The sequence below is a fragment of the Hydra vulgaris genome, chromosome 11 (assembly GCF_038396675.1).
Source record: "Hydra vulgaris chromosome 11, alternate assembly HydraT2T_AEP".
Lineage (NCBI taxonomy): Eukaryota > Metazoa > Cnidaria > Hydrozoa > Anthoathecata > Hydridae > Hydra > Hydra vulgaris.
The window spans coordinates 46458196-46467500 of record NC_088930.1 but is presented as its reverse complement, the minus strand read 5'-3'; the positions used below and the strand labels follow the sequence as shown (position 1 = coordinate 46467500).

Genomic DNA, 9305 nt, shown 5'->3' with positions numbered 1-9305 from the left:
TGCCGTCTGGGTAAATCTAGATTTGAGACGTAACTAAAATATGTTTTAAACATAGGTCTTTTTAATGTTATGTTGCGTCATAATTCGTTACACTTAAAAAAAAAAAAGGATTTTAATTGCGTTAATGTAATTAAAATACTTCAATTAAATACATTTAAGAATAAAAACGTTTTAATTTTTAAATGTTTTACGTTACGTTACTTGCGTTAGGTTATACTTTTAAAGATAATAAGTATCTTAGATTGCTTAATCGTAAGTTATTTTAACTTTTAAAGGTACTTTTTTTTTGTTTTTCGTTAGGTTAGGTTATTTTCGCGTCAAGGTAAGGAAGTAGACGTGAACTTCCTGGTTAAATGCAACTTTTAAAAGAAACCTATATTTTAGAAGCCTTTTAACTACGTCTCATATATAGATTTTGTTATGTTACATTTTTTTTTGGTCAATAATACAAGAGTAATACTTTACGAGTTTTTATAAACCTACAAGCAAAAATGTATATAAAATTTCAACCTTTCCTACAATGGTGTACAAAGTTTAATGCTCAAAAATAGCGTAAGCCAATAATTAGTATAGTAGCCTTCTGTTCGCTTCTCGGCCCAATGGCTAAGATCATGAGGGGAACCCTTGAGACTTCCCTATCCACTTACGCTTGTGCCCTTACGCTTCCCTATCCACGGATTGCAGGTTTGGAGTGTTTTTAAAAGGTCTACTGGCCTTGTGTGTATTGAGTAATTTAGTGAGTAATGAGGGATAGAGTAAATAAATTTAATAGAGTGATTTAGTGAGTTACTGAGGGTTTAGTGTGTACTGAGAGAAATATCTAAGGTTAAAAACAGCACAAATAGGCAAAGACCTAAAAGATATGGGTTATGGTAAATATCTTGTAACTCACCCAATAATGAAAAAAACCCTAAAAATGGATCTCTGTACTGTTATAGCTCACTTATAGCAAAAATGGAAAATATATCAATACCCATACCGAGATTCATTACATTAGGAGGTTTAAAAGTTAGAGCAATATATACCGGTCAGCCGGAGGATGAGCAAAAAGAAAAATCAAGCCAACAAAAAAAAGTCAATAAAGTACCAACACCAACAACAACCGAAAATCAAAACAACAATGTTGACTCAAATGAAAAATCAACCCCTGAACCAACTGCTAAAAAAGGGGTCACCAAACTAACCACACAAAGTAAAATAGAAAGAGAAACAACAGTTCCAAACAGGTGGATTTAGGATGAAAACCAAAAAAATATTGATTCTGACCTTAAAAATAACAAAGAAAATAATAAAAGTAAAGCTGAAATGTCAGAGACTGCTCAAGCTAAATAAGATGATAATCAAACAAACAACGCAGGGAAAGAAAGCTCACGAGAAAAAGAAGAAATATTTAATGACACTAAAGCAAAAAAACCTACAAGAAAAGCAACAATGAAAAAAATGATAACAACAAATAATCCAGAGCCTTTAAGACTCAATAGAAATCCTGACCCTACTGGGCCAGAACCAAACAAAAACTAATAAAAATAAATAAAAATATAAAACAAAAAAACGAAATAAAAATATATAACTCAGAACAAAACAAAAATAATATGAAAATCGCTGTTAAAGTACTTACTTATAATGTAAATGGGCTCAATAGTAGAAGCAAAAGAGAAAACATATTAGACCTTTTAAACAACGTTGACTGTGACATCTTTTGTCTGCAAGAAACTCACTGTGTAAATAATAAAAAATAGAGATAGGCCCACGAATGGAACGATAAAACGGGCGGAAGTTCACTGTGGAATAATGGAACCACAAAAGAAAGAGGTGTAGACATCCTCACAAAAAACAAAACCAACTTTACACAAACTACGTATGATGAAAACGGTAGAACTCTTGCAACAAACTTGGTTTTTTAAAAAATATCGATATTAGAATTATTAATGTGTATGGACCAAATGATCCACAAAAAAAAGAAATATACTATGAATCTTTAGATAAACGTGTTCGAAAACATGATATCATGTTTCTAGCAGTGGACTTTAACATGGTAGAGAACCCTAAACTAGATAGAATAGGTGGAGACTTGCTCAACAAGAGCAATACTCTTGGAGGAAAGAATTTATACACTAACATTATCTTGAAATGTGGTAAATTAACTTATAGTGAAACATCTAAACTCTCCTCCAAAAAATCAGCAGATTATTTTTATTTATTGTATTTTTTATTTTAATTGGAGTAATATAGAGATATATTTCTCGGATTATTTTTACTTACACGTTATTATCTTGTTGTAATTGGTATTTATTTTATTCATGTCTCGGAGTTGTAAGCAACTATATTTTTATTTACCTCGTATATTTTGAACTTTATATTTATGATTTAAATTTGTATATCTTTACTGCCAATCAGTGATTGGTAACTTGTAATTACTTTGTATTTGTAAAACAAAACATGTATAAAAAAAAAAAAAAAAGAAAAAAAAATCTAAAATGTTTCACAAACAAACATGATTTGATAGATCTCTACTGTAGAGCATACCCTTTGAAGCAAGCTTTTACCTTTAAAAAGACAAATCGATCGTACTGTAGCAGGATAGGTAGGATATATGCATCCCAAAACCATAGAGCAAGTTCTAAATGCCAAATTATAGAAACAACTTATAGTGACCACAAACCCTTCCTGGGTCAATACATCATGAAAACAGAAAATGAAAGAGGTCCCGGATACTGGCATCTTAATGTAACACTTCTAAATGACGACACATTTGAAAAAAATCTTGAAGAAGCATTCAAAAAGAAAACAGAAGAAATAGACAAATATGAAAACGAAAACCAGTGATGGGAGTTGGTTAAAGATGAAATTAGAAATATAGCCATTAGGTGTTCAAATCAAATCAAACATGAAAATACAAATAACATAGAAAAAATTAAAATTGCTTTAGATAAAGAAAAACAAAATAAACCTCAAAATAAAGAAAAAATAGCAAATCTTAAAATAAAACTGAATGCAATAAATCAGGAGATAGGAGTATTCGTGAGAACGAAACAACTTTTTGTCGAGGAAGGCAAAAAACTTTCGAAGGTTCTTAACCAGATGGAAAAAAATAACAAGAAAAAGAAGACAATAAGTAGATTAAAAGAAGATCACACTATATATAGTGACACTCAAAACATCCAGAAATTTATTCGAAAATACTACATAAAACTCTATAAAAAAGAAAAAATACTAGACAATAATAAACAAAATTTGCTTTTAAAAAGCATTACATTTTCTTTGACAGAACAAGAAAATAAAAAGCTAAATGAGAAACTATCAAGTAGAGAACTTTTTGAGGCAGCAATGACTCTAAATAAAGATAAAACCCTAGGAATTGACGGGATACCTGTAAAATTCTACCAAAAAATTTGGTCTATATATGGTGAACAATTCACAAGTTTAGAAAATAGACATATATTTAGTAAAAAAGGAAAACAAACTTGGTCACAAAGAACAGCATTATTAAGTTTATTGCCCAAAGAAGGAGATGAAATGTGCATTAAAAACTGGCGACCTATTTCACTGCTATGCGCAGATTATAAGATTATAACAAAGGCCCTGGCAATGAGGTTATCAAAAGTATTAGATAAAATAATAGAACCGTCACAAACCTGCTCAATACCAGGAAGAGACATATTATCCAATTTGTTCTTAGCAAGAGATATTAAAGAGTACACAAACCAAAAGGGAATTGTGTTGAAGGGTTTTTGTTAAAACAGTTTTTCATATATTGTTTGAAAGAATTTCCATATTGGTCTAGTTTTTTTGCAATATAGGAAAGGGCGTAGCATCGTTTCGGTATTATTACAGGATTTACATATTGCATTTCCTTTACCTTTATTCCTCTTCCACATTGGAATTTTTTCATGTGTTGGTAGGCTGTCATGTAAAATCCTCCATATGGTATTCTGGCTGGCTCCTACTGCAAACGATGCAAGACATCTTACCCAAATTTTGCTCCATGGTAGTATTTTTTGAAGTCTGTTATTCCATACTGTTTGTGCTCTTGTTAAGTTAACATTTCCTTCCCTTATATTTAGGATTGTATGTATATTCTTAGTTGTTTTATTGTTTATATCAAAGATATTTTCGTTTTCCTTTAGTGTTTGGATTATATCTTGATAGTAAAAAGGGGGGATTTTTAGACACTTCGGAATGTTGTTTTTTCTTAGATACAACCACTGATCATGTTTTTGCGTAGAGAATTTTATTAGGTGCATTGCAAGCATGTAGTTCTGGATATAGAGTGATTCATGAGGTCTATCATTTTCTTTTATTTTTAGTAGGTGTTTAGAAGGCTACTATACTTATTGTTACGGAAGGATTATTTTTTTTTTTTTTTTGTTTTTTTTATTACAAGATAATAAATATTTACAGCTTTTTTTTTTTAAATACATTTACTCAGGTTTTAAATCGTTTTACAATATATAGTTTTTACAAATGTTCATATTTATATACTTTTTCTATTTTCTATTTATTTTATTATAAAATATATAATATATTATGTTGTTTTTGTGTTTTTTGATTTTATATTTTTTTGAATTTTTTGTTTTTATTTTCCAGCCGTGGTGCGGATAGAAATCGAGAGTTTAAATAAAGTTATGAGAGGAGAATATTAAACATAGGTTAAAGAAGGTTTTTTAAATAAAAGAAAAAATTATAAAAATATATATTTTTTTTTTTTTTATCAAAACACATAAAGAATTATAGGACTTTTACACAAACTTTACGTTACGAACACTAAGGATAAACACTTATATGTTAAAATAATATTTCATAATATAAGGGCTGGCAGTGATTTTCTAATCAAGTTTAACAAAAACTTTGTTGTATATCATAAAAAAATTCCAGAGAAAAGGAAATCTTTACTAAATATACAAAGAGCCGTTGTTTTATTTTAGCTCATATGTTTAGGTTCAGATTTCCCATTATGCCCATTATGTGCATTAGCAACCAGTTCTCTATTTGACAGAAAACGTTTTCAATACAAAAATTGACAGAAAATGTCTGCAAGTGTTTCTACGGACATGATAATTATATTTTAAAGTAATAATATTCCTGATGTTCCTGATTGTTACCCTGATCACTGCCATTTGGTCAATTTTTGTGTTACTATACATGTGGTGACATCTACTGTTCCATATTGCACTCATGATGGTTTGAAGCTGCGAAGTGGGGTTTTTCTCCGATAAATTCACTGTTTCAATCGAGAAAATCCAATTTATCGGAGAGAAATTGTTTTGGGGTGTCAAGGAGTTAAATATATGTTTAAAATACTCCCAAATTTTAACAGAACGAGGACAGTAGGCAAAGATGCGGATGTTGTCCTCGATTTTACCGCAAGTTTTGCATTTATTATTTTTGACAATCTGTTGCCTTGTGCTTTTGGCTAGCAAGGCCTGTTAACATATAATTTAAAAACTTTATTAACTAAACTTAATATTGAAGATACCTGGCGTATTTTTAACCCAAATGCCCGAAAATATATCTACAAATCAATAAACAATGTATATTTTTCTCGCCTTGATAGACTATATATAAGCAAACACATGCGCCAACTCGTATCAATCGAACATGAACCAATGTTTTTTTAGACCATCAAAATGCTATATGCGCCACCATTTTGATGAACAACATAGAAATTGGAAAAGAAGTGTGGGTTCTAAATAATAAAAACTTAAGCAAATATAATTACACTAACAACGTTTCAAAAATTATTAAAACAGGATGCCAAAAATTATATCATTCTGAAAACAAAACTTCTGACTGGGATCTTCTTAAACAAGAAATAAAAACTTTTCGCAAAAATTCAGTAAATCTAAAGCAAAAAAAAAACGAGTTGAGGAATATAGAATCAAAAAGCAACTGAAAAGTCCTCTTAAAAAGTCCCACTTTAACCCCAGAATAAAATACCTTAGCGAAATTCTAAAGGTAAAACTTCAAAGCTTTGAAATAAATAAAATAAACGGTGCAGAAATTAGAGCAAAAGTAAAATGGCGAATGGATGGTGAAAAATCCAGCAAATTCTTTTTCCAGCTTGAAAAAGCAAAAACATCTAAACAAATCATCACGCTAATAAAAGACAAAAACGGAAACAAAAACAAAAACACCAAAGATATTACTAAAAGTTTTGAACAATTTCATAAAAAACTGTATAAAAACACTAATAATGACGTCACACTACAAAAGTTTTTACTCGATAACACAGACATAAAAAAAACCACCAAGCAACAACAACGCTCATTAGACGAACCAATTATGCTTTGTGAGGTCGAAAATGCAATAAAAACTATGAAAATTAATAAATTATCCGGAAATGATGGCTTAACCGCCGAATTCTACAAATCCAATTCTGACATTTTAGGTGTTTAGTTGAAGTTCTAAATAAAATAATAAAAAAAACAAAATGTCTATTACACAAAAACAAGCCATTATAACTTGCCTTTTTAAAAAAGGAAATAAAACCGACATTTCAAACTGGCGACCAATATCTCTCTTAAACACGGACTTTAAAATTCTTACCAAAATAATATCAAACCGACTCACAAAAATTCTCCCAACCATCATAAACGAAAACCAAACAGCGAGTATCCCTCATAGAACAATTTACCAAAACCTGGCATATACAAGAGATATAATATATATCGCAATTAAAAACAATTTAGATGCCTTCATTATATTAATGGACCAAATCAAAGCCTTCAACCGTGTCTACAGACTGTTTATCTAAATTTGGTTTTAGTGTTTACTTTTTTAATCTTATTAAAACTCTATACTATGACATTAGTTCCAATCTTAAAATAAACTGCTTTCTATCTGATAAAATAAATATATACGGCTAGGATGTCCTTCTCAATGACACGATACATAATTCAAGCTGAAGTCTTTGCAGGATATAGTAGAATAAATCCCGAAATAAAAAGAATTCCCCTAGACAACAAGGAAACTTAATACAATACGCAGATGACACATTTTGTTTATTATCTGACAACTCCATAAAAGCCCTAGACAATGCTATAAATATTTATAAATTAACAACAGGTACTAAATTAAACACTGCCAAATCCCAAGGTATGTGGCTTGGAAAATACAGATCAATAATAAAAGAAAACTTCTTAAATTTTTCGTGGCAAGACACCACACTTCGGAGTTTAGGTATTGTTTTCTCAAGTTGTATCGATATACCAACCACCAATGGGATGAGAGTTTCGCTAAAATCAGCAAAAAAATAGAAAGCTGGAAAAGATTTTATTTATCGATAAAAGGAAAAGCTTTTATTATTAACTCTTAAACAGCTTATGACATGTTGCCTTTACGCTTCCTATTCCAGGAGACCAAAAAACTAAACTATTGTAACAAAAAATCGAAAGTTTTCTTTGAAACAATGGCACCATAAAAACTCTAAGACAAATATCTACACTCCTTGTTGATAAGGGAGGCTTAAATATCATTGACGTTAAGGAAAAACTTCAATCTATACAACTAAGTTGGATTTCAAAATATTTTAATAAAAATGAAAAAGGAGCGTGGATATATTCAGCTTTCTACATATTCAACAATTACAGAAACCCCAACCAGGAAAACCTTATCTTTATCACCACACACTCTACAGTATCGTTAAAAACTCTCCCTCCTTACTATCACCAAACTATAAAAAAACTACAGAAAAACAAGTAACCACACAAATCTCACAATCGAAGAAATACTAAAGAAACTTATATTCTATAACCCATACATACGCCACAAAAATAAAACTCTCAAACCAACTCAAGAATCCACAAAAAACAACGTAATAAAGCTAGGTGATATCGCAAAAGTATTTATCCCTGGATTTCTGGTAAATCAACTAATCAGTATAAAACAACTACTCCTAACAAAAATTATAAACTCCTTACCGCCTCAATGGAAACAGCTCATAAATACTCAAAATCAAATGTACGATTACAACAAGTCACTGACATCTATTCACCTAAAAAATAGACCTTCCTTTCGTATTATTAACCTTAATCCAAAAACTTTATACATCATCTACAAAAAAATAAATTTACCCGAAAAATATTTCAGGTGGCAAGATCATTTCAAAAATAGCTTGAAAAACACCACAGCAAAAGAATGGTCACAATTGTTCTGCTTAATCCTCAAAAACAACACAGCAGATGAAAGAAGGTATAAACTCATACACTTAGTTTTACCTTCCAACTCAGTATTTAAGAGAGGATACATAAAAAATGATTTCTGCCCCCAATGTAAGAATGAAAAAGAAGATCTATCCCACACGATATATAAATGCGAGAAAGTACAGTCACTAATAAAATATACATTTGCTCTCATCCGAAAAATTTATCCACATCACCCACCGCTTAAAAATACATTTAAATCTTTTCTTTTTGCTTTATCACCTTTTGTAAATAGTTTTTACATTGGTAAAATAATATTTAATGAGCTTTTATATAAATTATATTGCAACAGAATGAGGTCATTCCACGAAAAGTTATGGTTTACGAGAGTGACGCTCTTAGTGGAATTCCAAAACAAAATCAAAAAGATTTTGTTCCTAAAATTCAAAATTTCGAAGCGAACAAATGAAAAGGATTTTCTTCTTTTAGAACTTGCACAAATCTGGAGCAACGAAAATAAAATTAATATAAAAATGAATAACAATCGTTTTTTAAACTGAGATGCCCAGATTATTATTCGAATTTTTTTTTTCGTTTATTTTTGTGTTTTAGTTCTTTTTTTCTTCTTCGTTTTTTTGATGTAGCCTATAGAGACTATGTCTATATTTTACCTAGTAGTAGAACAGTAGACCAAATTGTAAATACAACTACTGTATTCATTATTAAAATTCTGCACGGCAAATGCCCGAGGAGAATAAATTTCAATATAACTAGTATAATATGCACATCGCTTCTCGGCCTAATGGCTAAGATCAAGTGTAGTATATGTTCGTGATTTTAAGCCGAGACAGCGATATTAAAAGTGAAATATATATATTTTTAAGCTTTTTTCAAAAAAAATTTTTATAAAGGAGTTGTTTGCATTGGCATTATTCAATGGCTGCAAATACCGATGAAATTGCAAGGAAATCTCTTGAAAAAATGAAAACGGTCGCGGAAGGAAAGCTTGTGGACGTCAACATGGGATACAGTTCTTCCGATGATGAACACAGCGATGCAGACGAAGAGCACCATCTAAAAACAACGCAGGCGGAAGCCCTGCCCAAATTTCAACATCTACCGACCCTAACGGAGCAACCTTAAATAAAAGTTACGCTAGTGCAG

The 9305-nt window shown here is 30.4% G+C and overlaps 1 pseudogene; it reads left to right on the top strand.

Moving 5' to 3' along the window:
* Positions 1–8927: 8927 nt before the first annotated feature.
* On the top strand, positions 8928–9096 carry LOC136087663 (U2 spliceosomal RNA; annotated as a pseudogene).
* Positions 9097–9305: the final 209 nt, after the last annotated feature.